This window comes from Cyprinus carpio, unplaced genomic scaffold, assembly GCF_018340385.1.
Source record: "Cyprinus carpio isolate SPL01 unplaced genomic scaffold, ASM1834038v1 S000006675, whole genome shotgun sequence".
Lineage (NCBI taxonomy): Eukaryota > Metazoa > Chordata > Actinopteri > Cypriniformes > Cyprinidae > Cyprinus > Cyprinus carpio.
In genome coordinates this window covers 1,249,254-1,276,386 of record NW_024879293.1, presented here as the reverse complement: position 1 = coordinate 1,276,386, position 27,133 = coordinate 1,249,254, and the positions used below count along the sequence as shown (strand labels likewise).

Below are 27,133 nucleotides of genomic sequence, written 5' to 3'. Positions count from 1 at the left end.
GACTTGAGGGTGAGGTCAACAAACTTCCCTAAGATGGCCCACCTTTGAGTGGACCCAGCGAACAAATTGTACAACTTCTCCACATTTCCAAAAACACAAGAAGCATCCGTTGATGCTTTAGCCGCATCTGACACTGTCAGATTTAGGGTATGAGAACTGCAAGGCACATAAAAAGCTCTTGGATTTTTAACCAATAGGCTAGTCTGCACACCTTTATTTTTTCCCTTCATATTAGCCCCATTGTCACAGGACTGCCCCCGACAATCCTGAAAAGGGATGTTCAATTCTTCAAGCCTGTTAAGAATTAGACTGGACAAACCCAGGCCAGTGGATTCTGGAGCTATCAGAAATCCTAAAAAGTGCTCTTTTATTTCTGGTGTTCTGCCCAGAGTGACTGTGCGCACCACAACAGACATTTGTTCATGGTGACTAACATCAGGTGTACAGTCTAAAATAATTGAATAATATTTGCAGTCCTTGATTTCTGCCACCATTACCTCAATTATTTTGTCACTGACACACTATCAGCTCATTCTGGATAGTTTTACCTAGGTACGTGTTGTGCTGTATTCCACTATCAATTCGTCTGATGTGGTCTTTTAACACTGGGTCAAATTTTGCTATCAGTTCCACCTCTTTAAGGAAGTTCCCATTGTTGGCCTGATGCAAAGTATCGACAGACCCCCTGAGTGCAAGATTCTTCTCTGCCAAAGACTGAATGATACTAATCAAACGGATGAGAACATCTCTCCAACGATTTTTTTTTTTTCTGCCTCCAAAAGGGCCATTTCTGTTGCATCAATAGTCTTCTGCTTAGAAAGATCGATGGCAAAGCCTTTCCACTTCACCATATCATTGCAATGATCTGGACTATTCTCATGCGGTTTCAGCAAAGCACCTACATTTACCCAATCACGCTGTCCCTCTGTTGACAGTTTTGTGGACTTTCTCGAGAATAATTTGCAACAGAAAAAGTAAACCGCATCTTTTTTTTTTTAATAAATTAACCAGCTTCGCTTGATTTTTTCCCCACTAACTAATTGTCTGTATGTATAGTGGTAGTGAAAGCTTCGTCCATCTGATTTCTTGGGGAAGGTGAAGGTGAAGGTGTCACTTACTGGCACTGGCCCTCTTCTTACCAGATCAGTCCTTTCTGAGTCTGACAGGAATTCTGACCATTCAACTGGGTCAACCGGAGGAGCTGTTGATCTATCTTGATAGCTGGAGCTTGTTGAGGGAGTGGATGGGAAATCTATAGTTATATATATATAGTTATAGTTATAAATCTATAGTAGTGGGTGCAGATGTAGAAGGACCTGTAGGGACATTGGATTAAAAAAAAATAGAATTATAACATAACACAGGATATTGTACAGTAAAGCTAAAACAAAACAAAAACTGTTAGATTAACTGACCTGTCATGCCGGCTGAGGTTGAAACCGATGTATCAGTGAATGTAAGTGCTTGTAACTGCTCCTCACTTTCAGGTGCTTGTAACTCTGCAGTGGATGAACCTGCAATGATAAAATAAACAAACAAACAAATAAATAAATAAATAAATAAAAAGCTATGTTAAATGTGTCATGTCATGTTAACAGGCTATGTAACCATTTGCCATCAAGAGAAACCTCACCTGCTGTATCATCAGCTGTGGAGGCACTGACACTTGAAACATCAGGGGCGGGTAGAGTTGGTTGTGCTCCAAAGTACTTCAACAGTGTTCCTGAAGAAAAAAAATAGCATTGCATAAGTGCAGAGTTGATCGAGCAGAATGAGTTTGTTTTGCCATCATTACTTACACAACAGGCATTTCCACACCAGTGACCACACCTACAATTCATATTCTATTGGCAAATGAGGCATAATTGCAGTATGGTGAAAAACTTAACATGGTGATCTACTGCAGCCTATAAATATGAGGATAGCACTGCTACATCACTCGCCACCCGAGAAATAAATAAATAAATAAAGAAAGAAAGAAATATGGCATCCCTTTCACTTAGAAGGTTAAGTTCCCATGTTTTCTCCAACTTAAACTGATATCTATAATCAATACATGAAATACACCTAGATAAATGTATATTAATAATGCGAGACATTTCACTGTTGATGGCGGGGATTTAACGTTAGCTCAGGTTATGGCTTATATAAGATCATGAGTCATGACTAGCTGCTACCTCAAGTGACGTGAGCACAATTTGTGCTGTAGCTGCACAAAACATACTGTAAATAATCATGCAAACATACCTTTATCTTGCTCTTTTTTCTCATCCTCTGTCCTTTTCTTCTTTCTCTTTTCGGTACCAGAGGGATGCATCCTTTTTTGTGACATGGCTTATCATTTATTACACGGCACTTGCGCGCCGGCGCGAATTGTCAATGCACGCGAGGTGTCTATGACTCAAACGCTAGCAGACACAGGAGCAGTTGTCAGCAAATCAGAATTTTCTCCTCTCGAATTATTCATTCGTATTCATTCATTCATTCATTTATATCACTTGTTTAAGTTATTTAATTGTAAAAAAAAAAAATCGGGCCGACCCTGCCTGTAGATGTAGACCAGACCTATACACATCCTACACATTCTGACTTGGATACAGACTGGATCTGGTGGCTACGGTGACCTCGGAATAAGAGAGAAACAGATTAATATATTTAAGATGTTTAAATCTATACGATGTTTGATAGGGAGCCAGTGCAATGTTGACAGGACCGGGCTAATATGATCATACTTCCTGGTTCTAGTAAGAACTCTAGCTGCTGCATTTTATTATTCATAAGAAAACGGTGACACTAATACCTAAATTGCTTTATTAACAGTAGACATGCATGCACAGCAATATTAATGATTATTCCCATTGCATTTTGTCATCATGTACCGAGCAGTGATCACATTTTCATGCTTAATTTGCACATCTGGTAAGCAGTTGTTGTAAACCTCATCGCAGGGCTGCAGTGTGTACACACAAGTATTCCTGGCGTGGCTCAGACTTGTTCTCCATTTTGTTACACCTGTATATTGAGATGAGGAGCATAAAAACAGCATTATTACAAAGATAAAAAATTCAGACATGGCAACTGAGAAACTGAATGGTATGGCAGCATTTTAAACCTCTAATCAAATATGTAAAAGAAAATACATACGGTCAAGCCAGCAGAAGTGTGCCTTCTTTCAAATGAGTCTGTATCCACCAGACTTCTGAATTTGGAACAAACCAGAGACAGATTTAATAATGCAGCATCACCCTCCTCCAGGACCACGTGAAGAATAATGTCCGACAGGACAGCATCTGGCAACTATTGGGCATTATAAACAAAACAAAAATATGTCAGTGCCATGGTTTTGTCTCAAGATGCACGTCAGTAATGTTTTTTCTAAGGCATGCTTATAAAAGCTACTTCAATGTTCTATTTTAACTACGGCCTAATCCTGGCTTAATCCAAGCCCTGTCTGTGAAACCAGACCTAACAGTTATAATAATGATGAACAGTTCCATTATATTTTGTATAGATTAAAATAAATAATAATAAATAAGACAACCAAGTGTTTTGCATTCACATGCTTAGGAATTCAGCTGGAACACAGAACAGTTGTTTTTTCCCCATGAAACAGAATTATACAGTATGCAAACCTGAACATAGATACAGTTCTTAAAAGAAGAATCAATAAGTTAATGGATATCAGACAATCGCGTGAAAGACTAAACTCATATGGTTAGTGTTGCACGTGTATCTTCTTTAATTCCAGTCAAACAACATTCGTTTTATGTTATTCAATAGACTGTTAACACGTTAACAAACGTTAACATTTAATGGTACGTTAAACGTAATATTTGAAGTTAATGGTAGACTCCTAACATACTAACAGCAACAATTATACACGTGTAACATTGTACACTAACTACGATTCTACCACTAATTAAATTACACTGAACAATTAAAACTAAAGTAGGCAAAGTTACACTGTCGTTCACTAAGATAACAATTAAAATCAGACTTACAATGCAAAAAGTATTCATTACTCCGATCACCAATTTCCGAACTTACCGCTCGAGAAACAGAGCGGTTCCGCCTGCCTTCCGGCTGTCAATGGCAGCCACTTCCTGCTGCCAGCTGCCGATTTATCTGAACCCTTGCTGTTTTCTAGTAAGTCCTGTGACGTCAGCCCGTCCAATCACAGCTGAGCTTCACTCAGAGTCACGAAAAACAACAGGTAAGGGTTTCAAGCTTCTTTATTCCTATTTAAAGAGCTTTCGAACGTTTATGATTTAGTGTCATATATTATTATTTGAAGATTAACCAGCTCAGCAACACTAATGTATTAGCTAGCAAAGAGAAACTAACATGACATTACATCAAAGTTATCAGTGCAAGTGTTAAATATGCAGTGTTTTACACCACAGTTTGTGAGTGAGAAAATAAAAAAAATGTTATTTGTGCTTTTCTCAGTCGGACACAGACAAACAAAGCGGCTCCAGGAGCATTTATGGCTGTTTTAATAACATTATAATTTCACACTGATATTTGCGTGTCACGTTTTTTTTTTTTTTTTTTTTTTTTTTTTAACTGTTTTCAGAGTAAAGGCAAGGCAGCGTGGAGAGCTGGATGTCAAAGACAACAAGATGGCTGCAAAACCACGAGCCTCAAGTGAAGCAAGTTAAGTAGAATTCACACTGATTTAATTGATGGGTTTAGTGTTATGAGAGATGTAAACCATCACCTTATGAAAGGTTTTTAAATATATTTCTTCATTTTTGGATGAATTGCTAGTTTTGCAAATGTATCAGCACATATGGGTCTTCTGAAGCGGTACAATATTTTATAATGAAATGTAAATCTGAACATTGATCAACTCATACACACACAGCTCAGACAAACACTGGTTCTTTCACAGCACATGAAGGACATCATGATATCCCAGGATCAGTGATGTTTGATGTAATGCAGTGTGCCACCATTTTATTCTGTATTGGCAGAATGAATAACATATTAAATTTCATTTTGCCTTTGATTCAGAGTCATTATGCTTCAGAAGAATACGAGTTAGAATACGAGAAAGTTCTTGTTATAGTAGACTTTCTTAATATGGATTACAAAAAAAGGTATTTTGTGTTATATTTCTACTTGCACTTATCTTAAAGTTGCTTTGGATTTGTATAACGGTGTGTTGATTTATTATATATTTATTAAATTATATTTATTTGGATGTTTTATTAATAAAGATTCAATTCAAGCTCAGAACATTCAGCTGATACACCCCTGAAAGTTTTTCCAAATTAAATCCAGTTGACCATCAGCTCTGGAAGACATGTTGTGAAAACTACTACAAGTTTTTGAGAAGTACTACAGGGTTTTAAATGGACACACACCCTACTGAATAAACTCGACTCTGATCCTTCACACCTTTATTTCCATTTATAATGTTTTAAATGTCTTTCCACACAAGGGTTAATTTCATGATTTGTTGTGACACATACTAAGACTTTTTTAATTAATTCATTAAAAACAAGGATCCTGAGCAGGTGCAGAAGACATCAGTCCCCATCATTGCTGTTGAGGAGGAAGAGGAAATGTCACGAGGAAACTCACTGGATGTGTTAATTGTCTTTGAAGATGAAGAGGCGATGTCAAACAAGTCTAGGGTCAGTGCACTGCTGCTGTTTTTGCACTTTATGCCCTCATTTAGAGTACAATAACTTCTCAAAGCAGCTTTACAGAAAATGCACGTCTACATTACAATTTAGCCTGATCTGTACTGTAAATACTACACTTTTCAACTTGAATAGTGTTGTATCGTGTGATTTATAGTGATGCTATGTGTGTACTCACTTCTGTTGTATACTGTATGTTTGACTGATACACTGGAAGCAATATTGACGTGACGTACTGATACAGTTCCTCACTGCTAATCATGATGTTCATTCTGTTAAGATATTATGGGTTTAATTCAGGAGATTTACAGTCTGATGTAGTAAAAAGAAAAGCTGCCCTCTGACCTTACCTCTTTTACTTTAACAAATGCTGTTTTCGTGGAGTTTCCACTAGGGTTGTAACGGTATGATAATCGTCTCAGAAAATATCACAGTACATATTAAACAATAATTCTTATCAGTAACAATGACTCTTGAAAGAACAAGAACAAGTTATTTGAGTGAACAAATCCTACTTCAGTATGTAGTAGATAAAACAGCGCCACTCAGAGACATGCAGAAACAAGCAGATTATTTATATAGCTGTCTCTTTGTGCATAAATATTCACAGACACATATCATATCTAGCTTTGAACCGGGACTCCCTCTGAATCACAGAATTATGTGTCATCCTCATTATACTGTAAATCCCATGATCACAACTGCACTGGGACTCCCTCTGCATCACAGAAATCATACGGCTTTAACTCGTTATTAATGTGACACACCTTCATCTGCACGGAGGGATGGTGTCTGTGAATATGAGTGAAGATGATGGATGTATTGCCTGGTTTTGCAGCCACTTTGCATCCACATTTTTTTGCAAGTTGGATCCATCCTCAAGGACAACCCCGCATTCGTTTTTTTTTGTTTTATATCCAAAGTATTCCTGTACTGCAGATATTAACTGTTTTTCTGGTGGGGATGGAGATGAGATATAATCTAATCTAAGCACATCCAAAATAAAAGTTTTGTTTCTAATATATGCTGCACAGAGTGTGTTTATTAGCAGCCGAAAATATTTACATGAACATATATTTGCATATTATATTATATATAAATATATTTAATATATAAACATAACATTACATATATACATGAACATAATAAATATACAGACACACATAGTGAGATTTTTTTTTTTTTTTTTTTTCTAATTTTTTTTTGCACGTGTGTGTTAGCAGTAGAGAAATAATGCAATTTACAACTGTCTGCAGGATGATAACCGTGTTATGCACGTTCAAATAACCGTGAAACTGTGATAATCATCACACCAGTACAGTGTTCCTGTGGCTCAGTGGTAGAGCACTGCATGAGCACCACAAAAGGTTATGGGTTCAATTCCCCAGAAACACACATACTGGTAAAATAATTATAGCCTGAATGCACTGTAAGACGCTTTTCTGCTAAATGCATAAATTAATTAAATTATTATTAAATTATATATCTTTACAACCCTAGTTTCCACACACAAGTACATCTGATGTGTGAGCGGCCAGTTCTTTACAGAATTGCAATATTTTTTGGACATGTATAATTTAAAAAAAAATTTTTGTATTACGTTGTATTTATTTATTTTGTTTTATTGTATTTATTTTACATGTTCGAAATAAAGTCTTAAAAAAAAATCTAAAGTAAATTCAGCAAAAAAGTGAAGTTTGTGTGTTGCTGCTGTTACAAAATGTTTTTTTTTTTATGTTTGTTTCTTTCAGCGTTCTTTTTATTTAAGAACATGGTTGGTGCATTTTATGTTTTGCGATGCTAAAACCATTTGAGTTTTAAATAAACACTGTTTGAATTGTTAATAATTTGTCTCTGTCTGTCATTGCAGTTATGTATTTATTGTAATGACCTTGAAAAGTGGATTCAGCAGTGGGGGGAAATTAGCATATTTTTTAAGCATATACATTTATAGTGTATTGCTTGTGTGTTTCAAATACATTCATAATACAAAAAAGTACACTTTACTATCACTAGTCAAGGATGTAAATTAGTATATACTTAAAGTGTACTAAGTATACTTGAAGTTTCAATTTAGCACAAAAATACACTAAATACACTTAAAGTTATACTTTAGTATAATTACAACTAAAATACACTTAGTACAAAAATAGTTGTTTCAAAATAGCACACTTCAAGTTGACTAATCATTAACACACTTGAAGTATACTGACAATTATTCTGGCTGCAAGTATACTTTTCTTACACTAGGGTAGCTTGAGCTCAGTTTGTTAGTATAATATTAATGTATGTTCAACACTCCTACAGTGTAACTGAATTGTAATTGTAATGTCACCAAAATACATTTGAAGTGTATGCTGAGTGAATTCTGCATTTCAAAACTTAAATACAAGAGTGGATATTTAAAGTGAACTTACTGTAAGTATACAGGTCCTTCTCAAAAAATTAGCATATTGTGGAAAAAGTTCTTTATTTTCCATAATGTAATGATAAAAATTAAACTTTCATATATTTTAGATTCATTGCACACCAACTGAAATATATTCAGGTCTTTTATTGTTTTAATACTGATGATTTTGGCATACAGCTCATGAAAACCCAAAATTCCTAACTCAAAAAATTAGCATATTTCATCCGACCAATAAAAGAAAAGTGTTTTTAATACAAAAAAAGTCAACCTTCAAATAATTATGTTCAGTTATGCACTCAATACTTGGTTGGGAATCCTTTTGAAGAAATGACTGCTTCAATGCGGCGTGGCATGGAGGCAATCAGCCTGTGGCACTGCTGAGGTGTTATGGAGGCCCAGGATGCTTCGATAGCGGCCTTAAGCTCATCCAGAGTGTTGGGTCTTGCGTCTCTCAACTTTCTCTTCACAATATCCCACAGATTCTCTATGGGGTTCAGGTCAGGAGAGTTGGCAGGCCAATTGAGCACAGTAATACCATGGTCAGTAAACCATTTACCAGTGGTTTTGGCACTGTGAGCAGGTGCCAGGTCGTGCTGAAAAACGAAATCTTCATCTCCATAAAGCTTTTCAGCAGATGGAAGCATGAAGTGCTCCAAAATCTCCTGATAGCTAGCTGCATTGACCCTGCCCTTGATAAAACACAGTGGACCAACACCAGCAGCTGACATGGCACCCCAGACCATCACTGACTGTGGGTACTTGACACTGGACTTCAGGCATTTTGGCATTTCCTTCTCCCCAGTCTTCCTCCAGACTCTAGCACCTTGACCATGCAAAATTTGCTTTCATCCGAAAAAAGTACTTTGGACCACTGAGCAACAGTCCAGTGCTGCTTCTCTGTAGCCCAGGTCAGGCGCTTCTGCCGCTGTTTCTGGTTCAAAAGCACACGCCTGTGCACGCTGGCTCTGGATGTTTCTACTCCAGACTCAGTCCACTGCTTCCGCAGGTCCCCCAAGGTCTGGAATCGGTCCTTCTCCACAATCTTCCTCAGGGTCCGGTCACCTCTTCTCGTTGTGCAGCGTTTTTTGCCACACTTTTTCCTTCCCACAGACTTCCCACTGAGGTGCCTTGATACAGCACTCTGGGAACAGCCTATTCGTTCAGAAATTTCTTTCTGTGTCTTACCCTCTCGCTTGAGGGTGTCAATGATGGCCTTCTGGACAGCAGTCAGGTCGGCACTCTTACCCATGATTGCGGTTTTGAGTAATGAACCAGGCTGGGAGTTTTTAAAAGCCTCAGGAATCTTTTGCAGGTGTTTAGAGTTAATTAGTTGATTCAGATGATTAGGTTAATAGCTCGTTTAGAGAACCTTTTCATCTAGAGACAGGAATTTGAGTTAGGAATTTTGGGTTTTCATGAGCTGTATGCCAAAATCATCAGTATTAAAACAATAAAAGACCTGAAATATTTCAGTTGGTGTGCAATGAATCTAAAATATATGAAAGTTTAATTTTTATCATTACATTATGGAAAATAATGAACTTTTATCACAATATGCTATTTTTTTTTGAGAAGGACCTGTACTTGGAACAGTTCCACTTCAGCACAAACAAGTATATTTAACACAACTTTATTTGAACTTCAGCACTGCTTTTGGACAACTAAAATAATATTTAGTACAAAATTAGTTTCTCCAGTTTAGCAGACTTAAATCCTCATCTACATTGTGGGCCGGTAGGACATACATTTTTGTTTGTCTGTGCCTGGCTTTTTCTACTGCCTGTTCACCTGCTAGTGACGGGTTTGCTTCAGTACTCGGCCTCTGACCTGCTCCGACTGCATTGTCAACTGCCAGGACCCACGCCGGAGGCTTTCCACCTTCACCCGGACATCGCCCTTCCAGCCTCGCCGGAGATACCTCCATCGAGGGTCCCACCGGAATCTCCACCACAACAGTTCAACAGCAATAAAGTCCATCTAGTCCAGCTCTCGTCGCCCTCCACACTCCACCCACCGGGCTGTCGACCACAGCGTGTTAGCCCGCCTAGCTCGGTCAGCTAGCACCACCATCAGCTGTGATAACACCTCACTCAATCTCGCTCTGCTCAACATCCGCTCACTGACAGGGAAGGGACATCTTATCCAGGACATTATCTCCGATCGTAAGTTAGACTTTCTTTGTTTAACCGAGACATGGCAACAACCCAACAACTTTTCTCAGCTGAATGAATCCACTCCTAGTGGGTTTGTTTACATCTGTCAACCACCATTGCTACTTTCTACCGCCCCCTTAAACTGATTATTGAATTTTTAAATGATTTTGCTGCTTTCCTCACCCATTTATCCTCTCTCGCCGAACATAATACTGCTGGGCGATTTCAATATCCACATGGACGATATCAGTCTGCCTCTCACCAAAGACTTCACCTCATGCCTTGACAGTTTTGGATGTCAGCAACATATTACTTTTCCAACACACTGTAAAGGACATATTCTGGACTTAATCTGCTGCTCTGGTGTCACCCCTTCTGATCTTACAGCTGATGAACTCCCCATAACTGACCACTTTCTCCTTTCATTTACTGTGAAACTCACTCCATCCATATCTAAAATACCACGCCTTATTTCATTTTGAATAAAGAATATCAACCCCGCCACTCTCACTTCAAGTATTCACTCCTGCCTCTATGACACTCACAATCTATCCACCCCTGACGATCTCGTCTCTCATTACAACACTGGACTCCACAATATTCTTAATTCCCTTGCTCCGTTAAAAACCAAAACTCTTTCTTTTTCTGTCTCTGTCCCTTGGTTCACTTCCAATCTTCGTCTCATGAAAGCCAAAGGTCGGAAACTTGAACGTCTCTACAAAAAAACTGGTCTCACTTTTCACAAAGAAATGTACAATAACCATATCTTACGTTATAGGGACTCCATTGCTAGCACCAAAACCCACTACTACTCTAGTTTAATTACTGCCAATAAAGGAAACTCAAAGTCACTGTTTTCCCTACTTAACAATATCACCCAACCCCAGGACTTTCTCCCCCCTCAATTGTATACAACCTCCTTCTGCAACTCCATTATGTCCTTCTTTACTGAAAAAATTAAAAACATCCACCAGCACCTTGGAACAATCCCTCACCTAAACATCTCAGCTGACTTTCAACCATTCACTCATTCATTCTCCTCCTTCCAGCTCCCTGCTATTTTAAAAATTACAGAACTAGAATTACAGAAAAACCAAGCCATCTACTTGTCAACTCGATCCCCTCCCCACACAACTTGTTAAAGCCTGCCTTCCCTTCCTGGTCCTCCTCATTTCTGCTATCATTCACTCCTCTCTCACCACTGGAACTGTCCCTACATCCTTCAAAACTGCTGCCATTAACCCAATTTTGAAAAAACCTGGTGCCGACCCCTCCGACTTCAATAACTTACGTCCTATATCCAATCTACCCTTCATCTCCAAAATCCTTGAAAAAACAGTTGCCTCTCAACTCCATTCTCACCTATCACATAATAACCTATATGAACAGTTCCAGTCCGATTTCCACCCACTCCATAGCACTGAAACAGCACTTATCAAAATCACCAACAACCTTCTTATGGCAGCTGATTCTGGACTCCTCACCATCCTCATTCTCCTCGACCTGAGTGCAGCCTTTGATACCATCTGTCACACCACCCTCCTCAACAGGCTTTCTTCCATCGGCATCACCCACACTCTGTTAGACTGGTTCACATCTTATCTCTCTGGCCGCACTCAGTTTGTTCAGCTAAAGTCTTTTAAATCCATTCCCTCCTCCGTCACTTTTCATCATTTACCTCCTTCCACTCGGCAATATCTTCCGCAAATTTAACATTCACTTTCACTATTATACTGATGACACCCAGCTCTACCTCTCCACTAAACGCTCGTCCACTCTCGCGCCTACTTCTCTTATTGATTGCATCTCTGAAATAAAAACCTGGTTCACCCAAAACTTCCTAAAATTAAACAGTAATAAAACCGAGGTTCTCCTCATTTGCACCAAATCCACTCTATCCAAAACCGATAGGCCCTCGGGCCAGTTTCGCATCCAATTCAAAATCCTTCTGTTTACATTCAAGGCCATACACAATCTTGCCCCCCCATATCTGTCTGATCTCCTCCAGGTTCCCACTCCCTCCCGTTCCCTCAGATCCTCTTCCTCCATACACCTGTCTGTCCCCTCTGCATTCAGCCGCTCTGCTCCCCGTCTATGGAATACATTACCACCCCAACTTAGAAACATTGATTCATTCCCCCATTTTAAATTGCAACTCAAAACACATCTGTTTAAAACTGCCTATTCCATTTGATGTCAATTGTTCAGCCACTTTCTGTGTTTTTTTTTTCTGACTTATAATGTTTTATGTATTCCTGTACGGTGTTGCGTGCCGAGAAAAGCGCCTTTAAATAAAATGTATTATTATTATTATTAGAATGAGCCTTGATGGAAACACCACTTTTCATTCTTTTCTTCACCTGATGATGGAACACAAACTTTGAAAAAGCTCATTAACATTGCATGTCATGCAGTGATTAAGTATGAAAATGTGATGAAAATGTGATGTTCTACAGTCTTATGATGCATCTGAACGTTCATCTTCTGCAGCTCCAGATTCAACACTGATTCCAGTCAGCAGCTCAAACTCTGAGACGACATCAAGCCGAACTACAGCAGCAGCTCCTACAAAAGGTTCATGATCACTCTCACACACCAGCAGTCTCTCACTTCAGTGCAGGGCTCTGATAGAAATGCATCATACAGTAGTTTAGTCTGTTGTCTGTAGCATCTGAGGGGATACAGGGCTCTTTTTGCTAACCAGACTCCTTTGAGATGAATGTTCATTGAATGGTTTCGACAATTATGAATCTGAACTAAAATTCTCCGACTTCTACAGATAAACAGATCATTACCTCAAACTCTGAGACGACTACAGCTGCTCACAGACCTGCAGTTACTCCACAGAAGGGTATTTATTTAGGTATTTATGCATGTCTTACTCATTTCAGTGCTGTACAGTCACATTTACAGTATAACTGTAGAAACTAATCTACATGTCCAGCTTTGCATTTCCTCAATTTTAACTCAAATCCATCCTCCAGTGGTTTCTTCTAGAATCAGTATCTAGATGTAAACTAAGTTTTCTCTAGAGATGTAAGAGCTGCTGATCATGAGCTTTGAATCTCTGAAGCAAAAAATAAATAAATAAAAAACTGAAATGAAATGTCTTTGAATGCAGTTCATTCATGCCGATAATTTTACACCACTGAAACTGTCAGTAAATCTGTAAATGGTTTGTCATGCCATAAATTATTCATAGTCTGAAATGCAGCTGGTAGTACTTCTTGATGTCACACATAAATTTGAGCACATCGCCCCCATCTTATTCTCTCTGCAGTGACTGCCGATATGTTTTAGGAGAGAGTTTAAGATTTTACTCTTTGTTTTTAAGGTTTAAATGGGCTAAACTTGTGACTGCTAGATGTTTAAGGTCATCAAATCTGAAACTGTTAAAGGTTCCCAGGTCACAGTTAAAAAGAAAGGGAGACTGGGATTTTTCCATAGCTGGCCCCAAATCATGGAACAGCCTTCCAGACAAGGCTTATAATATTTGAGTTGTCCTGAGCTTTAAAGTAAAACTTAAAACCCACTGTGACGAGTGGGGCGGGCCCGAGAGCCGTGGGAACGGAGCGAGGCCGGTGGAGTGATTGGTAAATGAGCGACACCTGCACCACTCACCAGTCTCGAGTCCCACGGAGGAGATCGGGAGGATACAAAAGAGCAGCGACGACAGTGAAGGACGAGAGAGGACCAGGCCTGGGTTTTATTTTGTGGTTTGGTTTTTGTTTGTGCGCGGCAGTCGCCCGTGAGGGGCTGTCGCGCTGTTTTATGTTTATTTTGTCATTAAAGTTTTATTTGAGTGTTCGCCGGTTCCCGCCTCCTTTCTTCCCGTAATTATGGAGTTTTTTTTATTATTACAATGGTGCCGAAACCCTGGAGGAAGGAGGGACGCGCTGTCGAAGTTCCCTTGCCGCTGGGGTGAATCCGCGGTGCCGTCGAGCAGGGCGTAACAGTCTGGTGCCGTGGACGCTCGAGGCGGTGGGCTGGAGTGAGTTGCCGGGGACGGACGAACTTGCCGCCGGCCGCCCGTGATGTGGAGGGGCGGCTGCCGTCCGTAAGGGAGCGGAGGAGTCGGCGCCGTTCGCCAGGTGGCCGGAGCTTGCTGCCATCCGCCAAGAATGGGGAGGAGCAGGGAACGGGGGACTCCTGCCGGCTGCCAAAACCGGAGGAGCCGTCTCCGTCCACTGGGCGGCGGAGGAGTGTCGTGCCGTCCACCGAGGGCCGTCCAGTGCCACCGCCAGGCACCGTGGAGGAGTTCACACAGCTGGTGGAGGTCCGAAGCGGCAGCGGGTCTGGGAGCCTCATCTGTCTTTTTTTCCTCTCTCCCCTCTCTCGTCTCTGTCGCTCCTCATCCTTCCATCTCCTTTTCTCTCGCCTCATCTGTCAGTTCTACCCCCAGGTCCCTGCAGCCACCGTGAGCGGTCCACCCGGAGGGAAGGGTGGGGGGGGGTAGAGCGCAGTCTCGTGGGTACCCCCCGGCCTGCGAGGGGCGATGGGGGTATGTGACGAGTGGGACGAGTGGGGCGGGGCCCGAGAGCCGTGGGAAAGGAGCGAGGCCGGTGGAGTGATTGGGAAATGAGCGACACCTGCTCCACTCACCGGTCTCGAGTCCCACGGAGGAGATCGGGAGGATACAAAAGAGGAGCGACGACAGTGAAGGACGAGAAAAAACCACTCCAGATCCTTAAAATGTTCTTCAATAATAATAATTGCTCTACAAACCCCCTAGACGTCAAATATCGCAGACTTACCCATATTATTAATATTAACCCCTTAGCCGTCAAAGATCGCAGACGGCCCCAGATTATTATTGTTTCACTTTCACAGCACGTTAAACATCACTCTCTTACTTGATCTGGAGAAACTGTGCATCAGATGAAAGTTTAAAGACTCTAGCTTCGATATTTGACCACTGTTTTGGATAAAACATTGTTGCAGTGACAGTTATTTATTAATTTATGTCAGGAGTGCAAAATAATAAATCCGTATTATGCCAAATTTTGAATAGAAATTCACCACGCATTCATATTCAGTCACGTCAGCAGTGGTTTATTTGTGTTCACATAGACTCACTGAACAGCGTCAAAAAAGGGTTTATAGACCAAAGATGCATATCTACGGAGATATATTGATATATTTACTGATGTTTACTTCATATTTCCTCAGACAGAATAATCATTTCTATTCATTTTCCACTGATTTACGCGATCTGATGATAAATAGCCTCTCCCAGCGCTGTATGTGTGTGTGCCGAGCTTCGTGCACGCGCTGTGTCTCACACAGACTCTGATTCGTCCTTCGCCTTGTCAATCTTAGAGTCCCATAACAAGACAACGTCACATCGTGTCACATGCTTCATGTACACTTCCGCATTGATATCTGACCACAACAACACAGATACACCTCTGTACCCACGACATATCCAAACAATAAACACGCGATTATGATAGTAAAGCTTGGTATGCGATTTTCTTGAGATTTGGGGCATTTTTATAGAAAATATTGAAAATGTACATCTGAAATGCTAACTTGTGCAGCGATGTAAAAGGCTATAAATAGCATATTTTTACAACAGTAAACGACCAAATTCCACTTGTGCTCGCAAAAGGAAGTTATTACAAACACTCGATCGGGTTTTAAAGTGAGTTTTGAGTAAAAGTGTACTAATAATTTCATAAATAGTCTGATATAGCTTGAAGCTAACGTTAGCTCTAATGCTGCTAGATAACAGGTGCGGTTCTTCTTCATAATGCATTTTTTCATAATAATTCACGTAAGGTCGTAAGAAAATGTTTTGTTGTATTTTTATAGTAAGGCTTTTAATAAAAGTGGGGCAAATGAATACTGGAACTGAAGATTTGTGTCTTTGTAGACCTTAAAATACCACAACAAAGGCTAATAATGGCGGAATAAAAAAAAAAAAGAATAATGATAAAAGAATAATGCGGATAATGTGTCATACCTGGCGGAGGTGTGAAAGGATCGTTTCGTGAGAACACAATAGAATCATGAATGGAGGATCGTTCAGAGCCAAATAAACATGAGAAAGCATAAATGAGAGCTTTACATGTGAGTTTACAGAAGATGACAGGGGTCATAAATCAATCCGATTAGCCTTCTATAAAAACACACGACATGGCCTTAGAAAATATTTCATAAAATTCACAGTTTTACAGATTATATTATGAAATTTCAAATGAAGCATTGGTAGACTTGTGGCTTTAGCTACACTATGTTTCTAAACACATATCCTACATCAACAATTTTTTAAATACATTTAAAAAAATATGTTTTTCATATTTCTATTTTTGTTTTTATGTTTGAGTTTATATATCTTTATTATCATAACAGTCTGAGTAATTCTGATTCCTGAACAGTAAACTTTGAAGTGTCAGCTTTGTGAACATATGTTGATTATGTATCTAATCAGAAAGAATCATGAGCAGAAACCTTTTTATTTTGGGTATGTCATTTCTGTCTCTATGCTCATTATAATGATTTAAATAGTTTGTTAATAAACTTTGATTTGAATGTTTCGCCGGTTCCCGCCTCCTTTCTTCCCGTGTGGTTTTTTACAAAACACTATTACCCCACATATTAGACAAGGCTTATAATATTTGAGTTGTCCTGAGCTTGTTTTCCCTCTGTATGAACTTTGTCATTTTGTGTAGTTTTATTATTTTGATTTTACAATTTTTGTACAGCACAATGGTCAACGACTGTTGTTGTAGTGTGCTATATAAATAAACTAAACAAACAAAAACAATAGTTTAATAGACTTCAGTCATTTACAGTTTCTCTTCCTCTCATCTGTCCTGCAGTGATTGTGATTATTGTAGAGTTTGCAGTGTTTGCTGCTCCTACTGTGATTCTTCTTCAGATCATCTGTGAAAGAAGAGCTGGTGAGTTTTTGAGATGATTCACATTGATCTGGAATGATCTGCACTCATGAGAGCTCAGTCAATGCTTTTGTGTTGAATTATTTTGCAGGGAGGAAGGACTCGCAGCATCCAGAGGAAATAGAGATTAATACAATATTAGAGTAAAATACTCCACAAATAACAGAATACTGCAAGATTTATCTTCATGTCAATGCTATTACGGGTGTTTGCATGCAACTTTCAGGAATATTTTCCATACTGTACTGAATCCTTCAAATATAATATTAAATACAGTGATCAACAGAGCAAGAAGGTACCTTTAATGAACATAAGTGATTGTTACAGAAATCATAATATAAACACATGGTCATTTTCTAATCTTGATTCATCTGATCATTACAATAAACTTTTTACAGAAGGCTTTCTAAATGTTGTAATATCCTATTTTAGCTGATGATGCTACAAATGTCTGTTAATTATCATATACGACATATTCACAGATATATTTTGATGTCTTTTATATTTTTTCACTGATCATTTCAATGCAAAATCCTTACTTATGAAAATATATGAAGGATTTTCCCCACAGATCACGCTTCAACATGTTGTGATGTCAAATATGTGGAAATATAAAGTCACGATTTACAAACCACTTTTTTTTTGTCTCTTTAAGTATGTGATAAACACTTATTTGAGTCTATGTCACAGTTGTATTTACATGATATTGGGTTAATAACTGACAAGAAAAAACAGAAAATCACGATATGAGGCATTTGCTTAGATAACTGTAAAAAATTTTTGGATCGGAAATAAATCAGAAATGGCAGCATATGAAATTATAAACATCTTAGCTTGTGCACTAATTGAGCTTATGCTTGAAATTTGCAGTCGAGTATTATGAAAATTACTGGCTCTTACAACAAATTGCTTTTACAGTTGTTTTTTTTTTTAATTGCTTACAAGCATTGTTCAATACCGAAGCCACATTTTCAAAACTGTTCATACATACCAACAGAAATGTGGTCATTGAATGCGTTTTGTCTGAAAGCAATCAAGAATTATTCACAGTTTGTTTAGCATAGACTTCTATACCACTGAATGTGTGAACTGTTCTGAAAATGTGTCCACAATATAAAAAAACTCTTTAAAAAAATAAAAAAAAACTGTAAATAATTAAGATATTGTGAATTTGTTCTTTATAAACCCTTTGTATAAACCCTCAACTTAATTGTTGAGATGTTTGTAAAAAAAAATTAAAACAGTTAAAGAGGAATCAAACTGAGAGATACTGTAATAATTAGATTATTAGATTATTATTAGATTAAAATCACTCTGAAAGAAATCACTCAAGAATGAATAACATGAATTGGAAAAAGAGACTTTATTGAATGTAATAGACTGGATTAAACTGAATTTGTTGTAAAGCAGCTAAAGCTGAATGAAACTCTGAGCCATCAGATTCAATTCAATTCAAGTTTATTTTTTATTCATGGGTTTCAGTCACATGACCTTTTTGTTGTGGACACTCCACCAACAACGGAAAACCAAAATAACACTCCACCAACAACGGAAAACAATGGTATTTAAAAACAAAATAGATACTTTAGGATTAGATCTTTATTTTCTGTCAAGCGAACTGCTGACTCCACTAAAGTCTAGTTAAAACTTACAAATTTGACATTTGCTGATCTATTTATTTACATCTACCTCATACACAATCCCTCTCCGTACACTCGGGCCATTTTCAGGTAAATTTTCATCTGCTAGAGACCTGTCCATTGGGCCGGATCCATCTGCAGCACCCGGCCTGGATGCCTGTGTACTCACTTTCAGTTCTGGGCTGAATCAATATGGAATGATTTTTGTGTCTTTATTATTCAATCAAACATTCTGTGTTTGAAAGTAAAACTAATTATTTTGTAATTAAAAAATAAAAGATTGCAAAAAAAAAAGTCTTCTTTAGGCTCAAAAATAAAGAAATTCATAACAAAATTATTTGCAGTGCATATAAATCTTTGAAAATCTTTATTTTTCTTTCTGCACTTTAATACTTTTTATCGCAAAACCACAAATGTTGCTCTCTTTTCTGCCGTCTTTTTTTGCAGTTCTAAAACTTGTTGAAAAGTTTTGCTTGTGAGTTAAGCTGTCTCTTAGTGGGCGGTCTTTACCCACCAGGATGAAAGACTTTTTCCTATTGGTCACTCTCGATTGAAGTCACAGGTTGACCACGCCCACTCCGTTTCCCCAGAATCCACGCCACTGGCGCCGCAGTCTGACAGAAGAGCGAGCGAGGGTTGTGTCGTGACAAGCAACAGGTCGTGTACTGGGTAAGATAACTAACTTAACATCTTAAACTCAGTGACAAGTCAACCTAATTATTATCTCCTCTCATGCTCTCCCATCTAAGTACGTAACCTTAGCTAAGCCCGTTGTAGATTTGATTAGCCAACAGTAATATATATAGTAAATAGTAAAGTGTCAGGCCAATATTTTTTTAGAGATTATAGATTATTATAGCTCCAGTAAAGTAAGGTAAGTAACGCACATCAAATAACTAGCTCATTTGGCAGGTTCTGATTCATAAATCATGACTGTATGTGCACTCAAGTCTATTCGCGGCAACCCACAGCTCTAGTCTGCCATTAAGTTTTCTAAAATACAACAATTTGGGACCGATGTCTGTACATTCTGACTTCACCCTAGTCTACAGAACTGTGTATTGTGCATTTTAATAACAGGTTTGTTTTGTACTATCTTTAAGACCTGCGCAATGAGAATTGCCAAACTTATTACTTCAGTAGTAAGGACTGATATTCAGGACTTGTCAGCCAGTACCACTGTAGCCTTGCAAAGACTTTGCTTTGAGTACATTTTAATGAAATAACTTCCACATTTCAATTTTCCCCTGACTTCTAAGGGGTGTTTTTATTTGTGACTACTCCAAACAGCCTAGAATTCTATCAGTAGAACATTTTTCTTTTCTGTTTGCAGGAAGAAGATTTAGTGTTGATGGAGGAGGCAACATCTTCAAGGCAAAACCTTAGACCTGATGCAACATCATCCATTGTCACAATCACCCTTTAGGAGGTACACAAGCGAAAGCTAAATTGAACATTGTCAATTATCAATTCCAATTTTACAAAATTTGTCCTGCATACATTTTTATCTTTAATGTGTAGGCACTTGAAGCCCAGTGCCCAATATGCACAGGAACATTTCCAGTGTCAGAAGTAGACCTGACATGCCAGTTTTTGTGGAGACAGGTAATGGTAATAGTGACTCACACTGAAGCTTGAAAACACCTAAAAGGTGCTCTGATTTGGATCATATCTCACGGTAACTTACCTGACTATTTTCATTACATTAGTTCAAAACAGTACATTGCAAAGGTCATAAAAAGATCATCAAACTCACTTAAATGTACATGACATAATAAAAGTAAATAATATAAGATTAAATATCATTTAAAAAGTCTGTAGAGGCCAAAGTACAATTCATAGTAATGTGAATAAGAATTAATGTTAAAAAGGTAAATAATTTAATTTAGAAGTTCATGTAACGGGTAAAATGTTAAATACTACTTAAAAGGTTAAAAGCATCTTAGAATTCATGTGTTTATAGGTTTTGGTACATATTGGTAAAATAGTGTACTACCTCTTTAAGAAAAGGCCAACTATATTACGTTGATTCTCATTATGTTATTCAGATCTTGAAAGCTGTGGAAGCGAACGGTTTTCTTACCTGCTAACTGCTAACTTCTAGTTACTTTTATTAGTAATCTTTTATTTCACTAGCGACTATAGAATAAGTGTATTAGTCAGCCCACATTTTCTTTTTTGTAAATTTGAAACCAAGGAATAAAACCGGAGATTTTCATCTTTTATTTCAACAACGTTTCTGAAGTGGATTTATTGAACTGTGTTGCTGGGCTGACAATGGACACTACAAATGGGACTAGCTGCTTGAAATAATATTAGACAGTTATTAGTGTAAGCCATCGCATATCTCAAGATTTCAAACCTCTACATTAGTAAGAAAACCTGCTTTACATTGGACAACGAGCCTTTGGAGAGGTTTGCGGAAAGTGGAACATAAATGAAGGTTCAATGAAGGGCTAACTTTCTCGACTAGCCTGATCATGTGCTGTACTCGTGGCTTGTGAGTGCTAAGTGGATTGCTGACGTCTCAGGGAGTTCGTCGTAGCCACTGCTCGACTGTTGCGGGTGGAGCCTGTGGAGAAAACGGACTGACTATCAAAGCAATCATGACGGAGACAGGAACAGAAGCCACGGTAAGCCTAATTGAGAAAAAACGAGTGGTTAAGCCAACACTTAAAGCATTGGAGTATAATCTGCAAACGAAAATGAGCTCCAGAAGAGCCATACTAGGACAACTTACTGAGAAAAAGAACGAATTGCATGGTTTAATGGATGATGATGCAAATGTGGAAATCATAGCAAAGGAATTGTTGGCCAAGTATGAAACACTGATAAAGGAATTCAGTAAAATAAATGCTGACGTTAAAGACATATTTTGCCAGATTGAATGCATAGAGAATTTGAACACAGATCAAAGGGATTGGTTTGAGCCAAGAAATAACGAGCACAGAGAATTTGTGCAAGAAGTGACAGCATGGATACAGAATGCAATACTACGCAGAGAAGAGGCTAACAAGGTTAGTGAGCAGATACATCCTGAAGATAGTGTGTCAGTCACATCCAGTAAGTCTAGAAAATCTAAGTCTGTTTCTGCTACTTCTGCAACATCGTCAACTCGTGCTGAGCGCTTAAAGGTCGAATTAGAGAGAGCTGCTCTGTTAGCCAAGTCAGCTACATTGAGAAAAAGACAGACTTTAGAGGAGCATGAACTAAAGCTCAAGGTTGAAAAAGAACAGTTGGAGCTGCAAGCAGGGCTCGCTGCAACTGATGCACGATTAGCCGTGTTAAGAAAATATGAAAGTTCAGAGGTGTCAAGTAGAACCAAAGGCAGTAGGGTGGAAATATTGATGTCTGCGCCAAGGAAGCATGATGTCAGCCACAGTAAGAGAAGTGTAGCTAGCAGTGGAACTTGGCATAGCCACACTAGTGGAAGAGGTGCAGATGCAATACGAGCTCCTGTCACTTCAGATAATCACACAGATAATCTGGTTACAGTCATGCAACGGCAAAACGACATCACTGAAAGCCTAATAAAGCAGCAAAGGCTATCTACATTGCCATCACCGAACATTCCAGTTTTCAAGGGAGATCCATTAGAATATCGTCTCTTCATGAGAGCCTTTGAGCACCGTATAGAAAGCAAGACTGAAAACAGCAAAGATCGGCTTTACTATCTAGAACAGCACACGAATGGGCAGCCTAATGACTTAGTGCGTAGCTGTTTTCATATGGATCCAGATCAGGGCTACTTCGAAAGCCAAGAGACTGCTAAAGGAACGCTTTGGTGATAAATATAAGATATCCATGGGCATACCTTGACAAGGCTTTAAACTGGCCTGCCATTAAAGCAGATGACACCAAGGCACTTGAAGCATACGCACTCTTTATGACAAACTGCAATAATGCAATGTCAGATCTGGAGTACTTAGAAGAGATGGAAAATGCTGCTAACATGCGTACGATCATCTCAAAGCTCCCATACAGGCTGAGAGAGAGATTCAGGAGTGTCGCCATAGACATTCAGAAAAAAGCAAGATCGGCGGACAAAGTTCAAAGACATAGTGTCATTTGTCAACACACAGGCTGAAATAGCAGCACACCCTGTGTTTGGTGAAATCTCAGGACAAACAAGGCGCCAGACTGAAAAGTTAAGTGGAAAGAAAAACATCACAACACTAGCCACTGAAGTAAAAGAACAGAAAGCTGAGAAAGATGCTGCTAGTGCCCGAAACAAGAAAGCTCAGGAGAAGGGAACAAACATGGACAAAGGCTTCATGAAACCTTGTATCTTCTGTCAGGGAGATCATACCATGGAACAGTGCAAGAAACTCCAAAGAAAGCTTCACAAAGAAAAGCTTGAATTCCTGAAGAGTAAAGGACTTTGTTTCAGTTGTCTTATAGGACACATGAGTAATGCCTGTGAAGAAAAGAAAAGCTGTCAGATATGTTCAGCGACACACCCTACGCTCTTACACATAAAGCAGAAATTTAAAGACTTACCAAAGGAAGAAGCAATACAGGAGAAGCCAAAAGAGGAATCTCCAAAGGAAGAGCAAACCGTTGTCAGTGGATTCGTGGATGCAGGGGAAGCATGCTCTCAGACTGGGGTCGGGGGTACCGGTAGTGTCCTCGCCATCGTTCCTGTGAGGGTAAAGGCAAAGAAAGGCAACAAGGTGCTGACTTGTTATGCATTCATGGATCCAGGGAGTAACGCCTCCTTCTGCACTAACAAGCTGGCAAACGACCTTCACCTGCAAGGAAAAAATGTGAACATCCTACTCACTACTATGGGAGACCAAAAGACAGTCTCATGTAAAGCTGTATCAGACCTAGAAGTGAGTAGCTTAGAAGGTGATGACTTTATCGAGCTTACAGGTGTTTTCGCACAAAAGGTTATCCCCGCAAGTAAAGAGAACATTCCAACCCAAGAAGACGTGGATAGGTGGCCACATCTACGAGGTGTACGAATTCCATCGATCAACGCGGATATTGGTCCTCTCATTAGGACTGATGTGGCAAAGGCTTTGGAGCCAAAAGAGGTAATCCGCAGTGTCAAGGATGGGCCGTATGCAGTACGCACAGCTTTGGGATGGACAGTAAACGGACCGCTGCGTGAGAACTTCAGAAGCTGGACAAAGAATGGATACCCGCAGATCCAGATTAATCGGATCTCAGTGGCTCGAGTCGAAGACTTATGGACTCAGCAACTCAAGTACAATTTTCCTGAGAATGCTCAAGGAGAGCAGTTAGAAATGTCTAAGAAAGACCAACTGTTTATGGAGAGAGTTTCCAAATCGGCAAAGCTGGTCAACGGACACTACTCTATTGGTCTTCCGTTGAAGAACAAGGATGTGAAAATGCCCAACAACAGAGCAATGGCAGAGCAACGAGTGCTCAACATGAAAAAGAAGCTACAGAGAAATCAAACGTTCAAAGAGGACTATGTCAGCTTCATGAATGATGTGATAAAGAAGGGCTACGCTGTAAAGGTTCCAGATGAAGAACTAAAACGGAGTGATGGAAAGGTGTGGTTTATTCCGCATCACGGTGTCTACCACCCTAAGAAGCATAAAATGCGTGTGGTATTCGACTGTGGCGCTTCATATCAAGGAACCACACTCAATGAACAATTACTGCAAGGGCCTGACATGACAAGCAGCAGTCTGGTTGGTGTCTTGACTAGATTCCGTCAAGAGCGAGTCGCAATCATGGCGGATGTGGAATCGATGTTCCACCAGGTCAAAGTCCCACCAGAAGATGCCGACCTTCTCAGGTTTTTGTGGTGGCCGGACGGCGACACCTCAAAAGAAATGCAAGAGTACAGAATGGAGGTACACTTGTTTGGAGCCACCTCCTCACCAAGTTGCGCGAGTTATGCATTGAGAAGGTGTGCCGAGGACAACAAGAACATGTTTGGTGCAGCAGTTGTGGATACAGTCTTAAATAATTTTTATGTAGACGATTGTTTGAAATCAGTTGCCACTGAACAAGAAGCAGTCAGACTACTACAAGACTTGAAGGCCATCTGTCAAACAGGAGGTTTTAGACTGACAAAATGGACACGAACAATCGAAATGTGTTGTTAAACATTCCACTTGAGGACCGGGCAACAGAAGTCAAAGATCTCGATCTTGACCAGGATTCACTCGCCATCAAGAGAGCTTTGGGAGTACAGTGGTGTATCCGGTCAGATCAGTTCAAGTTCCATGTGCATATAGAGCAGAAGCCTCTCACCAGGATAGGAATCCTGTCTACGATGAGTTCAGTCTACGACCCACTGGGAATGTTGTCGCCAGTCATACTGCCTGCTAGAAACATCCTGCAAGAATTGTGTAGACTAAGAACAGGCTGGGATGACACTGTGCCAGAACATTTCGCACAACAATGGACAGAGTGGACTGAAGAACTTCAACAGCTCACTGACTTTGGAGTGGATCGGTGCTTTAAGACACCTGAGTTTGGGAAAACAGTGCAAGCTCGGTTGCATCACTTTTGTGACGCGTGCGAAACAGGCTACGGTACTGTTACTTACTTAGTCCAGAAGAACAGTAACAATCAAATACTCTGCTCATTTGTCATGGGAAAGGCAAGGGTTGCCCCTCTCAAACCACCAACTATCCCGCGGATGGAGCTGACGGCGGCTGCCTTAGCTGTGAAGGTGGATGTCATGCTGAAGAAAGAACTACAGTTGCCACTGTCATATTCCAGGTTTTGGACGGACAGTACTGCCGTACTCAAGTACTTAGCAAATGAGAACATCAGATTTAAGACATTTGTGGCGAATAGGATTGCCATAATCTTGCAAGCATCAAAAGTGCAGCAATGGAGCTACGTCAACACTCAGTTGAATCCTGCTGATTGCGCCTCCAGGGGACAAAAGGTGAGTGTCTTCATGAAGAACGAAGTTTGGATTGCAGGACCTGTCTTCCTCAGTAAACCTGAAAGGGAATGGCCAGACAAACACGATTACCTAGAAGAGCTCACGGCTGAAGATCCTGAGGTCAAGAAAGGCATACTTGTCAATGCTACAACAGCAGAAGAAAGCACTGATGCAATGCAAAAACTAATTGGATACTATTCTTCATGGATACACCTCAAGAAGGCTGTGGCGTGGCTCACACGACTCAAGGGAACCCTGGTAAACCTGTCAAGGAAAAGAAAGGAGATGAATGGATTGTACAGTGATCAACAACGGGTGGACAGGGAGACGTTGAGCTACAAAAAGAGTCTCAAACAGACTTACCTGACTGTAGACAATCTGCGACAAGCTGAGACGGATATCATCAGCCATTGTCAGCAAAGTAGTTTCCAAGAAGAGATATCTGCTCTTCGTAGAAAGGACTCCATCAAGAAGAGTAGTCGAATCTTCAGACTGAATCCACAACTTGAAGAGGGAATCCTTCGTGTTGGAGGGAGGCTCAGTCGGGCATCCATGCAATTGAATTATAATCCTGGGGACACATGTGACGCTAATCGATTTATAATATTCATGTGAGCAGCCGAAGCCAAGCACCCTATAATCCTGCCTAAGAACCATCGTGTGGCTGATCTGATTCTCTAGGATTCACATGAGCGGCTGGGACACAGTGGACGTAATCATGTCTTGTCTCATGTACGTCAAAAGTACTGGATTATCGATGCTCTCTCGTCAATTAGAAGAATGCTGTCACGGTGTACTATCTGTCGAAGACAACATGGTGCATCAGGCACACAAATGATGGCGGACTTACCAAGAAACAGAGTTGTACCAGACGAACCACCCTTCACCAGAACTGGAGTGGATCTATTTGGGCCATTCAACATTAAACGTGAAAGATCATCTGTAAAAAGATATGGGGTGATATTTACCTGTCTTGCATGTCGTGCGGTCCACATAGAAATAGCAACATCATTGGAAACAGACTCCTTTATTCAAGCTCTGCGTCGCTTCATTGCAAGAAGAGGTCAGGTAAAGGAGATGAGATCTGATAATGGGACCAACTTTGTTGGAGCTGATCATGAGCTCAGAAAGGCAATAAAGGAGTGGAATACTTCACAAATTGAGAACAGCTTGCTCCAACGTGACATCAGATGGTTATTCAATCCACCATCCGGATCCCACCATGGAGGGGTGTGGGAGAGAATTATCCGCTCCATCAGGAAAATCATGGGTGCTACACTGAGAGAACAAAACTTGGATGAGGAAGGTCTTCAGACGTTCTTCTGTGAATGTGAAGCCATTCTGAATAGTAGGCCTATTACCATGCCTTCCAATGACATTAATGATCTGGAAGCTCTTACCCCACAGCACTTACTCCTGCTCAAGACTAACCCCAACTTACCACCAGGACTCTTCCATAAGGATGATACTTATGCGCGTAAAAGATGGAGGCAAGCC

At 39.8% G+C, this 27,133-nt stretch overlaps 1 long non-coding RNA gene and 1 pseudogene across 1 annotated transcript; both read left to right on the top strand.

Moving 5' to 3' along the window:
* Positions 1 to 27,133, top strand: part of LOC109092172 — a 1,055,107-nt pseudogene that overhangs the window by 573,122 nt on the left and 454,852 nt on the right.
* On the top strand, positions 12,654 to 17,750 carry LOC109085530. Its single transcript, XR_006159704.1, has 4 exons — positions 12,654 to 12,788; positions 12,994 to 13,065; positions 17,039 to 17,119; positions 17,208 to 17,750. It is a non-coding gene; the product is annotated as an uncharacterized LOC109085530 (long non-coding RNA).